Raw genomic sequence first — 19,560 nt, 5'->3', positions numbered from 1 at the left:
ATTTTGTGATAATAAGGATTTAGGTCCTTCTACAACTTTCCTTCTATATTTACAGAAAAGAAAATTTAAATAAATCACCTTTGAATAAGGTAAAAACCATGTATAATATATGTCACCTATAAGGATTATTCCTTCCAGATGATAAAATGGATTAGTATGAATTACCACAGAGACTTTCCCTCTAAAACACTAATCTCCTATAAAAATAGTTTTAAATAAACTTATAAATTAAGAGAAATTAGTCTTAAATTAAGGCCAAAATCTTTTTATTTTAAATAGTCTAATGACCTACTTTTCTTCTAATAAGCAGATCTAGCAAGTAATACAGAAATCAGATGGATTGTTTCATATGAATCTAGGCTGGACCGTGTAATTGGAATTTGACTGATTAGACAGGTAAAATCAATAAAATCCTTTGAGCCATACATATAGACATATTAAGTTTTCAAAACTTTATCCTATTCATTTCTGATGACATTTGTACTGGGATTAAGTAATCCACTTTAAATTCCTTTTATGTTGCTAAAAATTGGAATAGTGTTGTCAAACTCTTAATTAGTTCAGATGAATTCATGTAATTCTAAGAATGTTAGAGAATTATTATAATCTAAAAATACTTAGCAATAAAAGAGACTCTCATTAAAAGGAACAAACTAAAAGCATTATTATTGGTCCTTTTTCTCAAACCCAATGAAAATAAGAAGAGAAAAACACATACAAGGGGTGAGGGCCACCCTCAATGAAACAGAAAATATACATCTCTCAAGCAGATTTATTTGTCCTCAAACCTCAAGTGAAATTAAGATTTCATTAAAGTAATTGTCAAGAAGCAATACAACCCTTAGAAGAAAAGTCGAGTGAATAACTTTGTGTCCTTGGAATGGGCAAAGATTTCTCAAATGTAACACAAAAACTGTAATAATTACCTAATTATAAAGAAAAAATTGATAAATGAACCATTGCAAAATCAAATTGCTCTTTTCATCAAAAAGTACATTGTGACTTCCACTTGTATTTACAATAAAGAAAATAAGAAGAGAAAATTGTCACTACTCAAACAAGAACAGCTGAGTAACTACAAAATCATATTTTAAACCCATTAGAGAGTTGAGAATGCAAAGAAATATGCATTTACTAAACTTAAATTTTCTATAGGCTGAGAACAGGGAAAATATGAGAGAAAATCTTCAAGCAATGCCACTAAATACTAGGGAGAGGAAACACATAGAAGGGAGAGAGGCAAGAGAGCTGACAGATACACCATCTACAGCACAGACATTGTGTTTGTAGAAGTCTGAGGGTAAAGTGGTGGGCAATAAAACATTCAGGCACTCTAGTCCCAAACTGAAGAGAAAGTCCTCATCCTAGCTTCATATTATTTTAAACCAATGGTGAACAATCTATCAAAAGTGGCCAGAAAATCCAGCCCCATCTTAACTACAAATTTGAGTCATTCCCACACACTAACGCTCTGACAAAAGGGGCATGCTCACTTCTGAGCATAAATATTATTTACTTCAGTCTCCACTGGTCTTTCATGTACAATGCATGGTAGAGAATTAAAATTCATGAGCCACACAAAGAAGCAAGAAAATATGGCCAACCAACAAGAGAAAAAATCTGTCACATTATGAGAATTAAAAAGCCAAGTAATCAAACTGCTGACCTCCAGAGAGAAAGAGCAAATCCAAGATCAATCAGAAAACAAAATATATGTTCCATTGTTATCATGACACAGATATAAAAATGACAGGTGACTTCCCAACAGAAAAAATGCAGGCCAGAAGAAAATGGCACAATTTCTTTACAGTACTGAAAGAAAATATTGTCAACCTAGATTCTATAATTAGTAAAAAATGTCCTTTCAAAATAGAAAAAAATGAAAAAAATTCTTATTAATAATTTTAAATAATTTTTGTCACTTAAATAATTATGAAGAATGTGTGTACTCATGTCCATGAAGGAGTTACTCTGTAATGACCTCACCTATCAGGAAAATATTTTCACTGTTATACAAACCTAAATTCTGCAGCACTTTCACTGATGAGATAAGATTCTAAAGAATGGATAACTTTTTCCACTGTCCCAAAGGAAGTTTTCACTGAAGAAAAATAGGGAATTATAAAGAATGAGGGCATTTATGACTTTTTTTCCCTTTGATCTTACAATAACTATATTATCATTGTTTGTTTTGAATCTCCTGTTTAAATTCAAAAATATGAGAGTGAATTAAAAATAAAAGTTGTATCTATGAAATATACAGGCATTGGGGCAATACCAGGAGTTTAATATCTTGTTATCCCCTGGTATTGGCATTTTACAGTTTTGCGGGGACCTGTGGTGGTTGTCCTCTCGTTTTTTCAGCTGGCTTTCTGGGGGAAGGGTCTGCTGTGTTGTTTTTCAACTCTATGGTCAAATAATCTTGGACAAAGCAGGAGAAAATATACAGTGGAAAAAAGACAGTCTCTTCAATAAATGTTGCTGGGAAAATTGGACAGCAATGTGTAGAAGAATGAAACTCGACCATCCTCTTACACCATACACAAAGATAAACATGAAATTGATAAAAGACCTCAATGTGAGGCAAGAATCTATCAAAATCCTAGAGGAAAACATAGACAGTAACCTCTTCAACATCAGCCACAGCAACTTCTTTCAAGATGTCTCCAAAGGCAAAGGAAACAAAAGTGAAAATGAACTTTTGAGACTTTATCAAGATCAAAATCTTCTGCACAGCAAAGGAAACAGTCAACAAAACAAACAGGCAACCTACAGAATGGGAGAAGATATTTGCAGATGATGCTACAGACAAAGGGCTGATATCCAAGATCTATAAAGAACTCTTCAAACTCAACACATACAAAACAGATAATCACATCAAAAAATGGGCAGAAGACATGAACAGACACTCCTCCAAAGAAGACATACAAATGGCTAACAGACACATGAAAAATGTTCATCATCATTAGCCATCAGGGAGATTCAAATCAAAACCACATTGAGATACCACCTTATATAAATTAGGATGACCAAAATTAACAAGACAATAAACATGTGTTGGAGAGAATGTGGAGAAAGGGGAACCCTCTTACACTGTTGGTGGGAATGCAAGTTGGTGCAGCCATTTTGGAAAACAGTGTGGAGAGTCCTTAAGAAATTAAAAATAGAGCTTCCCTATAACTGTACAATTGCACTACTGCGTATTTACCCCAAAGATACTGATGTAATGAAAAGAAGGGCCATCTGTACCCCAATGTTCATAGCCGAAATGGCCACAGTCGCCAAACTGTGGAAAGAACCAAGATGCCCTTCAACTGATGAATGGATAAAGAAGATATGGTCCATATATACAATGGAGTATTATGCCTCCATCAGAAAGGATGAATACCCAACTTTTGTATCAATATGGACAGGACTGGGAGAGATTATGCTGAGTGAATAAGTCAAGCAGAGAGAGTCAATTATCATATGGTTTTACTTACTTGTGGAGCATAAGGAATAACATGTAGGACACTGGAGAGGAGAAGTGAGTTGGGGGAAACTGGAGGGAGAGACAAACCATGAAAGACGGTGGACTCTGAGAAACAAATGGAGGGTTTTGGTGAGGAGGGAGGTGGAGGGTTGGGTGAGCCTGGCGATGGGTAATATGGAGGACATGTATTGCATGGAGCACTTGGTGTGGTGCATAAACAATGAACTCTGGGACACTGAAAAGAAATTTTAAAAATTCAAAAATATGTAATTCCACAGGATGTAGAAATAGGAACTACATCTGAAGTGAGTTCAAACAATCACAAACTATTAAAGCATTATTAAAATGAATGTATATAGCTGATTTCAATTTTAGGGGCCTGATCTATAACTAGGGATTCTCTAAATTTAACCTATGTAGAATGCAATGTTAATTAAGGGATTAGTGATAAAAATGTAACCATTTGACTGTTTACCCACAGACCCACAGAAATTCCTTAGAAATTAGACCAGCCTTTTTTTTTCTTTTCTTCTTCTTCTTTTTTTTTTTTTTTTTGAAAAGAGTATTAATTTCTAACTGTATTAGTTTGCTGGAGCTGCCATCATAAAATGCCATTGACAAGATTATTTAAACAATAGATACTGATTTTATCACAGTTCTGGAGTATAGAAGTCCAAGATCAACATGTCAGGAGTTTTGATTTCTTTTGAAGAAATCAACCCTGTTCTTGACTTGTAGATGACTGCCATCTCACTTTGTCATCACATTATCTTTCCTTTGTACACTAACACCCCTGGAATTTCTCTGTGTGTCTAAATCCCCTCTTCTCATAAGGACATCAGTGTGATTGAATTATGAAACACTTTTTGGGGGGGGTGTTAATTTTTTTATTAAATTTTTATTTTTTTATAAACATATAATGTATTTTTATCCCCAGGGGTACAGGTCTGTGAATCACCAGGTTTACACACTTCACAGCACTCACCATAGCACATACCCTCCCCAATGTCCATAACCCCACCACCCTCTCTTGACCCCCCTCCCCCCAGCAACCCTCAGTTTGTTTTGTGAGATTAAGAGTCACTTATGGTTTGTCTCCCTCCTGATTCCATCTTGTTTCATTTATTCTTTTCCTATCCCCCAAACCCCCCATGTTGCATCTCCACTTCCTCATATCAGGGAGATCATATGATAGTTGTCTTTCTCTGATTGACTTATTTTGCTAAGCATAATACCCTCTGGTTCCATCCACATAGTAGCAAAAGGCAAGATTTCATTTCTTTTGATGGCTGCATAGTATTCCATTGTATATATCTACCACTTCTTCTTTATTCATTCATCATTGATGGACATCTAGGTTCTTTCCATAGTTTGGCTATTGTGGACATTGCTGATATAAACATTCAGGTGCACGTGCTCCTTCGGATCACTACGTTTGTATCTTTAGGGTAAATACCCAGTAGTGCAATTGCTGGGTCATAGGGTAGCTCTATTTTCAACTTTTTGTGGAACCTCCATGCTATTTTCCAGAGTGAATGCACCAGCTTGCATTCCCACCAATAGTGTAGGAGGGTTCCTCTTTCTGTGCATCCTCACCAACATCTGTCATTTCCTGACTTGTTAATTTTAGCCATTCTGACTGGTGTGAGGTGCTATCTCATTGTGGTTTTGATTTGTATTTCCCTGATGCCAAGTGATGTGGAGCATTTTTTCATGTGTCTGTTGGCCATCTGGATGTCTTTGAAGAAATGTCTGTTCGTGTCCTCTGCCCATTTCTTGATTGGATTATTTGTTCTTTGGGTGTTGAGTTTGCTAAGCTCTTTATAGATTTTGGATACTACCCCTTTATCTGATATGTGGTTTGCAAATATCTTCTCCCATTCTGTCAGTTGTCTTTTGTTTTTGTTAACTGTTTCCTTTGCTGTGCAAAAGCTTTTGATCTTGATGAAGTCCCAATAGTTCATTTTTTTCCCTTGGTTCCCTTGCCTTGGTGATGTTCCTATAAAGAAGTTGCTGCGGCTGAGGTCGAAGAGGTTGCTGCCTGTGTTCTCCTCAAGGATTTTGATGGATTCCTTTCTCACATTGAGGTCCTTCATCCATTTGGAGTCTATTTTCATGCGTGGTATAAGGAAATGGCCCAATTTCATTTTTCTGCATGTGGCTGTCCAATTTTCCCAACACCATTTGTTGAAGAGATTGTCTTTTTTTCCATTGGAATTATTTCCTGCTTTGTTGAAGATTAGTTGACCATAGAGTTGAGGGTCTATTTCTGGGCTCTCCATTCTGTTCCATTGATCTATGTGTCTGTTTTTGTGCCAGTACCACACTATCTTGATGATGACAGCTTTGTAATAGAGCTTGAAGTCCAGAATTGTGATGCCACCAACTTTGGCTTTCTTTTTCAATATTCCTTTGGCTATTCGAGGTCTTTTCTGGTTCCATATAAATTTTAGGATTATTTGTTCTATTTCTTTGAAAAAAATGGATGGGATTTTGATAGGGATTGCACTAAATGTGTAGATTGCTTTAGGTAGCATAAACATTTTCACAATATTTGTTCTTCCAATCCAGGAGCATGGAATGTTTTTCCATTTCTTTGTGTCTTCCTCAATTACTTTCATGAGTACTTTATAGTTTTCTGAGTATAGATTCTTTGCCTCTTTGGTTAGGTTTATGCCTAGGTATCTTATGGTTTTGGGTGTAATTGTAAATAGGATTGACTCCTTAATTTCTCTTTCTTCTGTCTTGTTGTTGGTGTAGAGAAATGCGACTGATTTCTGTGCATTGATTTTATATCCTGACACTTTACTGAATTCCTGTACAAGTTCTAGCAGTTTTGGAGTAGAGACTTTTGGGTTTTCCACATATAGTATCATATCATCTGCAAAGAGTGATAGTTTGACTTCTTCCTTGCTGATTTGGATGACTTTAATTTCTTTTTGTTGTCTGATTGCTGAGGCTAGGACTTCTAGTACTACGTTGAATAGCAGTAGTGATAATGGACATCCCTGCCGTGTTCCTGACCTTAGGGAAAAGCTTTCGTTTTTTCTCCACTGAGAATGATATTTGCGGTGGGTTTTTCATAGATGGCTTTGATAATATTGAGGTATGTGCCCTCTATCCCTACACTTTGAAGAGTTTTGATCAGGAAGGGATGCTGTACTTTGTCAAATGCTTTTTCAGCATCTATTGAGAGTATCATATGATGAACCATTTTTAATAACCTCTTTTAAACTTAATTCTCCATTGTAAATCCTGTTTCCAAATATGGTCACATTTGAGGTACTAGGGGTTAAGATTTCAAAACATGAATTTGGAGGGAAATACAATTTAGCACATAATACTGACATTTAGAATCTGTCACATTATGAGAATTAAAAAGGCAAGTAAATTTAATTCAGTATTTTTATTAGTTTTAAATTTTCTACAGAGAATTTACCCATATATCCCATAGCTAGGATGAACTATTTCCATTGTCCCATAGTGTCTAACAACATACTGAATGATAAAATATTGAACACTTTCCTCCTGCAATAATGAGCAAGTCAAGGGTTATAGTCATCACCATTTATATTCATTAGTATATAGAGAATCTAGCCCATGTGATAAGGCAAGAAAAAGAAATATAATACATACATATTGGAAAGAAACAAGTAAACCTGTATTTACTTGCAGATGATGAGATTGTGTATGTAAAAATTCTAAGGAACCTACCAAAACCAAAACCAAAACCAAAACAAAAACCTAGAAATAATAAATGAATTATCAATGTTGTAGGTTACAAAGTTAATAAATAAAAATAAATTATATTCCTATGTACTAGCAATGCACAATTGTATAGAAGCATTAAAATTTGCAGCTGAACACAGAAATATGAAATACTTTGAAATAAATGTAATAAAAGATGTGTATGATCTTGTTACAGAAAATTGCAAAATATTGTTGAGATTAAAGTAAATGACACCTGGGACACCTGGCTGGCTCAGTCAGAAGAGCATGAGATTCTTGACCTCAGGGTCATGAGTTCAAGCCCCACATTGGGTTTAGAGATTACTAAAAAAATAAATACATAAAAACTTTTTTAAAAATTATTCTTTAAAAAAGGAGAAAAAAAGTAAATGAGACCTTAAAAATGGAAATAATAAGGACATGGATTTAAAGTCAATAATATTAAAATATTATTTTAAATAAATAATAATTTATTTAAAAATACTGATTTATTTTACATAAATAAAAATCTGATCCAAATTTGGTATTGAATTAAGTCCCAACAAAAGTCTGAACAAGGGTTTTGAGAAAATTAGCAAGCTAATTTTAAAAATTAAGTATGAAAATCAAAGCACCTAGGATAGACAAAACAATTTTGAAAAATAAAAAATCTGAAAGACATATATTATCTGATTTAAAGACTGATGAAAAATAATCAGGACAATTAGTTATTGATAAAAGACTGAATAGATCAATGGAATAGAACAGCAAATGTGTCACAAGTACGCAGTCAAATAATGTTGACAGACACCAAAGCAAATGAGGAAAGGAGAATCTTTTCAATAAAGGGTACCAGAGCAATCAAATATCCATAAGGAGGGAAATGGACCTCAAACTTACCAATTAAGAAAAAAATTAGATTATAGATCAAAACATAAAACCAAACTATAATAGCATAGATGGAAATATAGAAGGAAAATTTTATAAACTTCAGGTGGTAGATTTTCTTTGAGAAGACACAGAAGCATTATTACTAATAGGAAAAACTATTGATATTTGAACTACATGAAAATTTAAAAAATATCAATCTATAAAACCACTAAGAGAAACCATAAACTGGGGAAATATATTTGTAGCAGGTATTTCCAACAGATGACTAGTGTTTGTAGTAACTCTGACAACTACAGTGAAAAGACAGGCCAATTTTTAGAAATGGTAAAGATGCAAGAGACACCTCAAAAAGTAAGATACAAGAATATCCAGTACAATCCTGAAAAAAAGTTTAACATTTTTAACCATCAGAAATGTGCAAATTGGGGTGCCTGGGTGGCTCAGTGGGTTAAAGCCTCTGCCTTTGGCTCAGGTCATGATCTCAGGGTCCTAGGATAGAGCCTCACATCGGGCTCTCTGCTCAGCAGGGAGCCTGCTTCCTTCTCTCTCTTTGCCTGCCTCTGCCTACTTGTGATCTCTCTTTCTGTCAAATAAATAAAATCTTAAAAAAAAAAGAAAAAAGAAATGTGCAAATTAAAACCACAGTGAAATAGCACTACACACACATACACACTAATACATGAACCCCTACACATACTCTAGAATGACTAAAATTTTTCTAAACATCTTGTGCAAATGTTGATAGAATGCTCATCCCTTACTTGATAGTACCCCAAGAATTTGAATCAGTCAATATAATTCATCTTTATTAACAGAGTAAAGGGAAAATCAATATTATTATTTCAATAGATGTTAAAAAAAAAAAAACTTAACAAAATTCAGAACCCAGTTATAAAAGGTCTCTCAGAAAACTGGGAAATAAAGGAACTTCCTCACCCTGAAAACAGGCATCTACCAAAACCTATCAATAACAGCAAATGTTAATGGTTAAAGACATGATTTTTTTTTACCCCTAGAATTACAAACGAGAAAGACTAGTTCTTGCCCCTTCAATTCAACTTACTGGAGATTCTAGATAGTGGAATAAGGTAAGAAAAAGAACTATAAGTTACAGAGAATGAAAAGGAGGAGATAAAACTACATTAATTGCAAATGACATGATCACCTTTACAGAAATCCTAAAAATCTACAAAAAAAAAAAAGCTGATATAACTAATAATAAGATTTAGCAAGTTCATAAAAATTAAAAACTCTAAAATAACAAACATGGCCTGATTCAGAGTTTATCATAAGGTTACGATAATGAATACCAATGTGATATGGGTATAAAGACATAGAGATCAATAAAACACAACATAGGAATCAGCAAACCATGGCCTATGGGCTGAATCTGGTATGCTGCTTCTTTTGTAAGTTTTATTGGAACATACAAAGTCCATTTATTTATCTATATAAATAGTAGGCATAGATATAAATAAATATCTAAGATAACATCTATTTTCTGTGGCAAAGTTAAGCAGTTGTAACAGAAACTGAATGGCCTGAAAAGTCCAGAATTTTTACTGTCTGTCCCTTCACAGAGTAAGTTTGCCAATGGCTGCAATAAAGTGTCCATAAACATAATCACACATATATAGTCTATTGATTTTTGACAAAGATATCAAGGAAATTCAGAGGGGAAGTTATAATATTTAAACAAATGGTCTTGGAATTTTTGAATATTTATATGGATAAAAAAATAAATCTTGACACCTAGTTCATCATATTATAAAAATTACTTCAAAATAGATGATAGATCTAAATTAAAAAAACTAAAGGTATAAATTCTAGGAGAAAGCAGGAGACAATATTTGTGACTCTGGGTTATTTCTTCTTATAAAAGACACACACAAAAATGAAATAAGTAATTGATAAATTGGACTTGGTCAAAAATAGAGATTTTGCCCCTGAAATATACTCATGAGAAATTAAAAAGGGAAACCAAAAACTGGGAAAAAATATTTGAAAAATACATAACTAATAAATGACTTGTATTCAGAGGACATAAATAATTCTTACAACTCAATAATAAAAAGAGAAATAATTTAATTTTAAAGACAAAAATATTTTAGGTTGCTTCACCAAAAATTTAATTAAATGTCAAACACATAAAAGAATGATCAGTATCAATAGATATCAGAGAAATTCAAAGCAAAACTACAATGAAATTCTATGATATATCTACCAATCCAACAAAATGTCCAAAATTAAGAAGACACTGTACTGTGTTGACAAGAATGTGGGACAACTTGACTCTCATACACCAGGTGCCTTCCAAATCAATTTTTTATACCATATCAGCTCAGGGTGTCAACAGAGGTCATGAGCTAGTGCCCTGACAATTATAGTTTTGGTTTGTTTCTTTAAACATTGCACAACTTATCAATAATTTTTAGTTTACTATTCCCCATAGAATTTCAAAATTAACCTACTCATAATCATTGTACCACATCTATAAATGTAGGAGATATGTCTAGGTGCGCTCTAAGCAGGCCCTCAATTTTGAGACTGAATGATTTTTTTATTAAATGCCATTATCAACCTATTAAGGAATAACATCAGAGTGTTTTAACACATGTGAGGTTATATGTGTCCCCTATATAATGAAACTGTCTAGGTTGATGAACCCTCCCAACATCACTTTAAAATAAGGAGAAATCATTTTTAGCCAACTTTACTTTGAAGCCTGTTATAGATTTTATAATCACTGCTAATTATTTTACACAAAAAAATAGAGGGGAAATTATTGCCATTGATTCAAGCAGTTAACTGGGCTTTTAATGGGATGTCATTTTGCATAACTCAATTATAATTTGTTGACATTAGCAAATAATTGAACCTTTTGTAGTCAGCTTTTAATGGTCAGTTCCAGATCTTCATTTTTAACATAGTACTCTGGGTACAATTTGAATTCTTCTCTCAACACACTTTTTGTGCACTATTCATTTCCAATTAGTTCTTAATTGGGCAGTACTCTACAGCTGCTTTTTATTCTTTTTCTTCTTTTGTTCTTAACTGAGATAAGTTACCTTCTTGGGCTTGAGTATTCTCACTTGCCACATGCTTCTGCACTTACATCAATTTATATTTTAATTAGTATTTGAGAGGTTTTTTTTTCTTTTGACCTAAATTTACAGGAAGATTTGACAACAAGATGATGAAGAACATTTTTTATGAGAACAAAGTAGAATAAGTTACCAGAAATTATACCAAAACAAAGCAGAACCTGTTAGCAATGAGACAGAGAATTATACATGTCTGAGACTGCTATTAAATCACTATCCCAGATAAGACATTGTTGCAGCATAAAATACAGACATATATCTTAGTCTTTCTGTCTCTCTTTTGAGAAACTCTAAGTTCCTAGTGATTAACAGTGAGGAAGGATAACCAGGTGATATATCTCAATAATTACTTAATTCAATATTTAACACATTTCTACTAAAATGTAGACACTGTTTCAAGTGCTGGGGACACAGTATTAAATAAAATAGAAAAAGTCCTTGCTGTTAGGGATTTATGTTTTAGTAGAGAAGTCAGTAATAAACAAACATATATACAAATACATGTCAGCTATGTTAAGTGCTCTGAGGAAAAGTATAACATGGAAAATGCAAGGGAGTGTTGTTTTTATACATGAGATGGTTCAGGAAGGCATTCTGAGGAGAGATATGGCCAAAACACAATAAGCACGGGAAGGGTAGAGGAAGGTGAAGCTGGATTCTTAACAAGGGGTCACATCACGTTCATGTCAAAAGTCATGGGAGGCAAAAAAAAAAAAAAAAAAAAAAAGACGTGGGAAGAATTTTGGATTTTGTCCTAAGTCAGATGGAAAATCAGTGAGAAGGAGTAGATTTCTTCTTCACTCCATTTTACTACAGCTATAAGTCTGTTTACATAAAGGCCAAGTCTAAACTAATCATGCTTATATTTTGGTTCTAAAACTAAGCAAATGGTATCTTTTGCATCTCAAGTACATATCTGGCTGATTTATTATATGCGTTGTCATATTAGATTATAATTAAATCGGCATGTCTGTCTTTCTGCTAGATTGTGAGTTACCTGAGCATAAAGCCTTTAAATAGTGTATTCCAGAACTCAGTAGCAGGCTTGTACATATTTTTGATATTGATCTGAACCTAGTAAATGCCTTTATCAACATCCTTTGTCCTTCCTCAGTCAGAGAAACAGGCAGGGCTCTTCTTTCACAGTCCCTAGAGAAGGCAGCACTGGCTCTCAAATGGAATTCATCTGGTCTTTTGCATATTCCCCACTAAAACTGAACCAAACAACTCAAAATGAAAGTGAGACCCACAGGCTCATGGATATTCCCCTCATTTTGTCAATTCAAAGGGCAGTAAGAGAACCATACAACTTTCTATGACGGTGATGTTTTCTAAAATAGGTTTCTCATTTACCACTCAATAAATGAGCCAATTTCAAAGACCTATTGTTGAAAATCTAAGATGTCATTTATAGATATAAAATTAGATTAATTGACCTTTTCTGAAATACTAAAAGGCTGTTGTTTTTCTCACACTCAAATTTCCTAAATGTCAGACAAAAGTAAATGCCAAATGTGAAAAATTAAAAATAGTAGGAAAATATATGCTATTTATAATTTTTAAGGAACAAGCACTATCTTTTCTGAATTTGTTGTATTTAAAATCTCAGAAAATCATTTGTCATAGCTTTAAACACACGACACTATTTTATTTTTTAATTCATTATTAAAATCACTTATTTTATATTCTAGATGTGCATATATCTCCATTACCTTATTTCATGCTTAATTATTGCATTTTCATTTACCCCAATGAGATACAAGTGTCTGTAATTAATACTTTTAAAAATGTGTTGAAGCAGATTCATCCCCACAGCCTCCAGAAAGGAGTACAAGCCTGCTGAATCCTTGATTTTATTTCTGAGAAATTTTAAGCAGAGGATTCAGTTGAGCCATGTTTTACCCAGACCTTCTAACCTTCAGAAGTATAAGATAATAAAAGTTATGTTGGTTAAAATAAATTTTAATGTGATACACACACACACACATGCATACATATTTGTTTACTATGAGGAGGCAAAGGAGAACATGCAGCTTTTATAAGTAATAAAAAAGATGGGGTGCCTGGGTGGTTCAGTCATTAAGTGTCTGCCTTCAGTTCAGGTCATGATCCTGGGTTCCTGGGATTGCTCCCTGCTCAGCATGAAGCCTGCTTCTCCCTCTCCCACTCCTCTGCTTGTGTTCTCTCTCTCACTGTGTCTTTCTCTGTCAAACAAATAAAATCTTTTAAAATATGTATATATATTTTCTTACATCTGACTATAAACATATACTTAAAAATGAACTCTTGCACATTCTGTAAATACCATACATTCAATTATATTTCCTTGATTAATTATCTCAAGAAGTCCTCCTAAGTTTTTAAGTATTAATTCAATCATGAAAAAACTAGTTGAGACTATCTACTGTGCCTTCTGTCACATGCTGGGGCAAATAAACTTGAAGAGGTGAGTGGAATCTTGTATTCCAGACTTCCAAGTTATGCAGAAAACATATTTGAAAAACATTGCTATTTTTCTCAAAAGTGGTAATGCTCATGACATAATTTGCAACTCAGAATTTTCACCCCACTATAAATAATAATTTAGCAATTAAATACTAATAATAGAAAATTTACAGGATTGATTCATTTTTTCCTTCCTGGAATTAGGTAGCAAGAAATTCATAAAGCAATCTTTAACTTTTCAGGGACAAGAATTAATGCTTTATAGAAATATCCTTCTTCTATTGAAATGAATGTATCATTTTTAAAGTAAGTCATACATTTTTATGACCTCCTTAGAAGTTTTTATCTACTGCAAGTTCACTAAGATTTGTTTTCTTTTAAAAATTTTACAATTTTATAGGTTACTTTTAGGTCTTTCATCCATTTTGAGTCTATATGTGAAGAAAAAGTAAGAGTGAAGAAAAAGTAAGAAGAAAAACTAGAGTAGTGAAGAAAAAGTAAAAAAAAGTAAGAGTTTATATTGTTGCATATAGATGTTCATTTTTTCAGCACCTCTGTGAGAAAAACAAAAAACAAAAAAACAAAAAACACCTCTCCTTTTCTCATTGACATGCCAGGACACCTTTGGTGGAAAGCAACTGGCCATATATTTGGCCTATTTTTAGAATTTTTATTCTGTTCCATTGATCTTTATGTACCAATACTGTCTTGATTCATGTAGCTTAAAAAAAAAAAAAAGTCTTGAAATCTGGCAATTGAACTCTCTTTATTTTCTTTACCAAAACTTCTTTGATTACTCCATGCCCTTTTTAGTTATGTATAATCTTTAAAAGAGCTTGTCAATTTCTATAGAAAAAAAAAAAACTGATGGGATTTTTATTTGTGTTACATTTATCTATAGATTAACTTTGTGATAGTTGACATCTTAACACTGTTATGTTTCCCAATCTATTAGTATGGTATATAACTCTGTATTTAGGTCTTCTTTAATATATCTCAGCATTGATTTGCAGTTGTCACTATATAAGTCTTATGCATATTTTGTTCAATTTACCCCTAAGAATTTCTCATTTTAATACAAGTACAAATGGTATTATTGTCATTTGACACTTTTTTAAAATTTCAGAACTAAGAAGAAAAATTTACCCACATAATTCTCATTCTGCTGAGCAACAGCAACCCCAGACCCACTACCAGAACTTGTCTATTTATCCACAGAGGCAATAAAGCAAATAGACACAAAAGGATCCTATAAAACTCTCCTAAATTCCTCCCTCAGGCTCAAACTTTGGAAACTGAATATTCTTGGTGTCTTGAATTTCCTTGCAACGTCCTCCAACTTGCCACCTGTATCTTTGTTCCAGGAAGACCGATTAGTGGCTCTTTATCTGATCTTCTGACACTCTTTCTTGTTAAATTCATTACTCATTATACTTTCTGTGAAAGCCCTTATAAATTTTATTTTCTTTTTTAAAAGATTTTATTTATTTATTTGAGAGAGAGATTACAAGTGTGGGTGGGGGAGCAGAGGGAGAAGGACAAGCAGACTCCATGTTAAACATAGAGCCCAACTCAGGGCTTGATCCCATGACCCTGAGATCATAATCTAAGCCAAAATCAAGAGTTAGACACTTAACCAACTGAGCCACCCAGTCCCCCCCCCCCGCCACCGCTTATAAATTTTAAAAGAGAACTCAATAAAATATGACCCATGTGACCAAAATTAGTATCATCATTAATGGTACAAATGACATCATATGGATTTTGATATGGCACACTGAGGCAGAAAGAAGAGCATGTCTAAAGTATACCTACCAAAAATGCATTATCTGAATCTAATCATGAGGAAAAATTCAACAAGCACGAATTGAGGGATATTTTACAAATAACTGACCTCTGATATTAAAACTACATCATGGGGGTGGGGGATACCTGGGTGGCTCAGCTCTTTAGGTGACCAAGTTGGTTACAGCCCAGGTCATGATCACAGGATCATGAGATCAATCCCCACAAAGGACTCAGCACTCATCACAGAGTCTGCTTGAGATTCTCTCCCTCTCCTTTTAACCCTTCACCTGCTGATGTGCTCTTTCTCTCTCTCTTAAATAAATAATCTTTAAAAATAAATAAATAAATGATAAATAAGTACATAATAAAATAAAAACATCACAGTTATGAAAGATAATGAAAATCTAATGAAGTATTCTGAAGTAAACTAGAGTCATGATAATTACATGCAATGTGTGGTTATGAATTACACCTTGAATAAGGAAAAAAAGTTTCTTTCTGTAATAAAGAGCCTTAACTGAACACTTGATAAGTTTTATTTACCTATGAATTTAAGTACTTTTCCAAGGTTAATTTCCTCATTTTGATCATTGTAAAGTCCTATTGTAGGAGAATGTTTTTTAAAAATGCACACTGAAGTCTTCAGAGAAAAAAAAAGATATCCTGCCTGAAAGTTTCTCTCAAATATTTCAAAAGAAAAAGTAATGGAAATGTGGTAAAATATCAACATTTAGGGAATCTTAGGGCATTTGAGAACTCTTTGTGCTAATTTTATGACTTTCCTGTGAATCTGAATTTTTTTCAAAAAACAAAAATTAGAAACCTCTGGATGAGGATTGAAATGAACATATGCTTTTAATCTCCTCTTCCTGAGCTATCTTTAAACTATAAGGAAAAAAGAAAAGAAGGACAAGAAGGAGGGAAAGAAGGAAGGTAGGAAGGAAGGGTGGGAAGAGGGAAGGGAGCGAGGAGGGAAAGAAGGAAAGAGGAAAAGATAAATCCATAACAAGTTATGGACACACCTTTGCTTAGGAAGCTTTTTGAGGATCTAGAAGAAGTAAACTATGAAAGAGGAAACAGTAACAGTGTACCCAACTCAGAAGGGCAGTCACAGAGAATGTCCTGTCCAGTTTGAAAGAAGAATGAAGAGTTTGAAAGTAAGGTATTGTAGGATACGAATATTACCAAATAACAGACAAGTTGAATAAAAATGGCCATTTGACCAAGGCTAAGAAAACATTTTTTTTAATGTAAGTAAACTATAAGTTTCATTAGAAACAAAAATTTGCACAAAAATAATTGTCATTGAGATAAATGGTCCAAATAAGAAGAGAAAGTCAATGGAATTTAAGTAACAAAATAAACTACAGCAAAAGATAGAATAAAGCTGAAGGATATTAAGGTAGGGCAAGAAGGCATATGTTTTCTTTATCTACCAAAAATTTTAAATAAAAAGCATGACACAACACTAGCAAAAATAATAAGCAGACCAACATACAAGAAATACATGCAACAAAGAAAAAGGCTTCAAATATAAAGTTTTAATTGGAACTATTCATAGAAACACCAATGAAAATAATAAAATTATATTCATAAGAATTATGACTATAAATTGTAGTCACCTCTGTGGAAGAGAAAATAGATGGGATTGAGGGGGTTACAAGAGTGTCTATTTTTTTGGTAATATTTAGATCTTTGGGTGGTATATGGGAATTCTTTCTTCTGTTTTGCTGTTCCAAATTTTTATTATGTCTACTATTTCAGAATATTATTTAAAGAGTAAAATTAGTCAAAATATAAAAGTAGACACCTTGTGTGTCTGTGTTGGTTTCCATTTTTCCAACAAAGATAAAAGCCAAAGAAAGAGTCTCCCTGGATTGAAAGATACTTGACCTGTGCAGTTTGTATGTTGGAAAGACTTGCTTTCCTTGATAATGACATTGACACAAAGAAAAATTTTATTTGCTGATTTATCAAGTTACAGCAAGGTGCTAATAAGACTAAATTTAACCATACTGTGCTCTATAGTTCATGAAACAGACTTTTATCATTTGTGATATCTTTCCAAGGACGTTTGTATCAAATTTTATTATGACAGCTATATCTTTGATGTAACCTCAACCTCCATTATTAAGAGAAGTTCTTAGGTGTGAGAACAATCCTTTTTTTAGGAAATAGCATTAGTTAATAAAATATGTAGAGAAACTTACACCATAAGTAGGAAAAACATTATGTATCTGTTTTTCTCTTTGCACTTTTTCCCCAAAATGTCAGAAAAAGCCACAAGAGCTTTTTCTGTGTTGACTATTTTCCATTATCAGTCTCACTTTTGCAAAAGACTAAGCAAATTATAAAGAAGAACGTCTAACAACTGTAAAAATGGACATAGTGTAGAATTTTATTTATGCTCCCAATGAAGTTTTGCTGTCATTTAAACAGCAGACTTGCAGGACAGCAACCGTTGCCAAATCCTCTGACCCTGGGTAAAGTTCCAAGTCTCCAAAGGGAATTTTAAGAATAGAGTATTCCTGTCAACTCACAACTGAACACTGTAGTCCTGAGCACTTCCCTTTTTGTAACTGAACCTGTAAGAATCATCTCTAAGATAAAGAAAAGGAAAAGGCTTAAAAGATATTAAAAATTATTGGAAAGAAAATGTAACACATTTCTGTATGGTCAGATTAACACAGCCAGGAAAAGATGTCTCCTCCAAGCATGGAAGTTTGTTTTGTTTTGTTTTGTTTGTTTCCTTTCTCTTATATGAATCAACTTAAGAACTGAAGTTTAGTTGAAACTGAGTTTATTGCTATTTGACAAAAGCCTTGATTGTCTCAGAGTGAACGTATTTTCAAGAGGAAAGATATCCTGTTTTTTTATTCTATTTGCAGTAATGTATGAGAAAAGCCTTGCCTTGAATTTTGCATATTTAAGTGCCAAGAAACCAAGCATTACTTTATTGGGGGGGGGGGGGAAATAGCTTAGTATAATTTGGTATAAGCAAACTTACCTTATACAAGTTGTAGATCTCTTAAACTGCTGTGAACATAAGTCTAAATTTGTAATTCTTGAGAACTGAAATTTAATAGTCGACAAAACTCAGCAAAACAATACAAAAACTAAATTTTCTAGATTATGCAAAATTTACATTGAAAGCTATAAAGAATGGCCCCTGGCTGCTCAGTAGGTTGAGCTTCCAACTCTTGGTTTTGGCTCTAGTGGTGATCTCAGGGTCCTGAGACCTAGTCACAGGTTGGGCTCTGTGGGGAGTGTCGAGCCTGCTTGGGTTTCTCTCTCTCCCTATCCCTCTGATCATCTTGAGTCTGCCTGAGATTTTTTTCCCCTTCTTCCCTCTTCCCTCCTTGCTCCCTCCCCATCTGTTCCCTCCCCCTCTGCTCCATTTCCCCATTCAAGCTGCCTCTTTCTCTTTCTAAAATAAATAAATAAATAAATAACATAACATATTTAAAAATCATAATAAATAAATAAATAAAAGCCATAAAGAAAGTATATTCATACCCAGTTGACTAGAAAATAGGAGTCTGAGCAGATATCATCAGAAAATTTTAATGTGGGGGAGAAAAGCTTAACGGATTTCATTATTTTTAACCATTTTTATTTCTCTTCTTTCTATAGAAACCTGGTCAACTGGAGAATCTGCAGTGATAAAAAGGTCAATGTTTCAGGGCACCTGGGTGATTCTGTCAATTAAACATTGGACTCTTGATTTTGGCTCAGGTCATGATCTCAGGGTCATAAGATTGAGCCCCATGTTGAGGTCTATGGAGAACATGGAGTCTGCTTGGGATTCTCTCTCTCCCGATTCCTCTGCCCCTACACCACCGCGACCACAACTCCCCATGTGTGTACATGTATGTGTGCCTTCTCTCTCTTAAAAAAAAAAAAAAAAAAAGCCAAAGCTTCATGCATGGACAAAAAGTCAGTCAATTTAGTCAGTTAATCCCCTCCTTTCCTTCCACTCAACCATAGAAACTATAATTATGTAAGCAAGTAATTTTAAATGTTTCCTTTCTTTTTTTCCTAGTTTGGACTAAGCTTAAATCAGTCTCTCCTTTAAATACTTTTGAATTTCAAATCTAATTTTGGTTTAAATTGAGTTCTACTTTAAATAATTGACTTTTGAGTATACATTTA

This window comes from Martes martes, assembly GCF_963455335.1.
Source record: "Martes martes genome assembly, chromosome: 2".
NCBI lineage: Eukaryota > Metazoa > Chordata > Mammalia > Carnivora > Mustelidae > Martes > Martes martes.
This window is presented reverse-complemented; position numbering follows the sequence as displayed.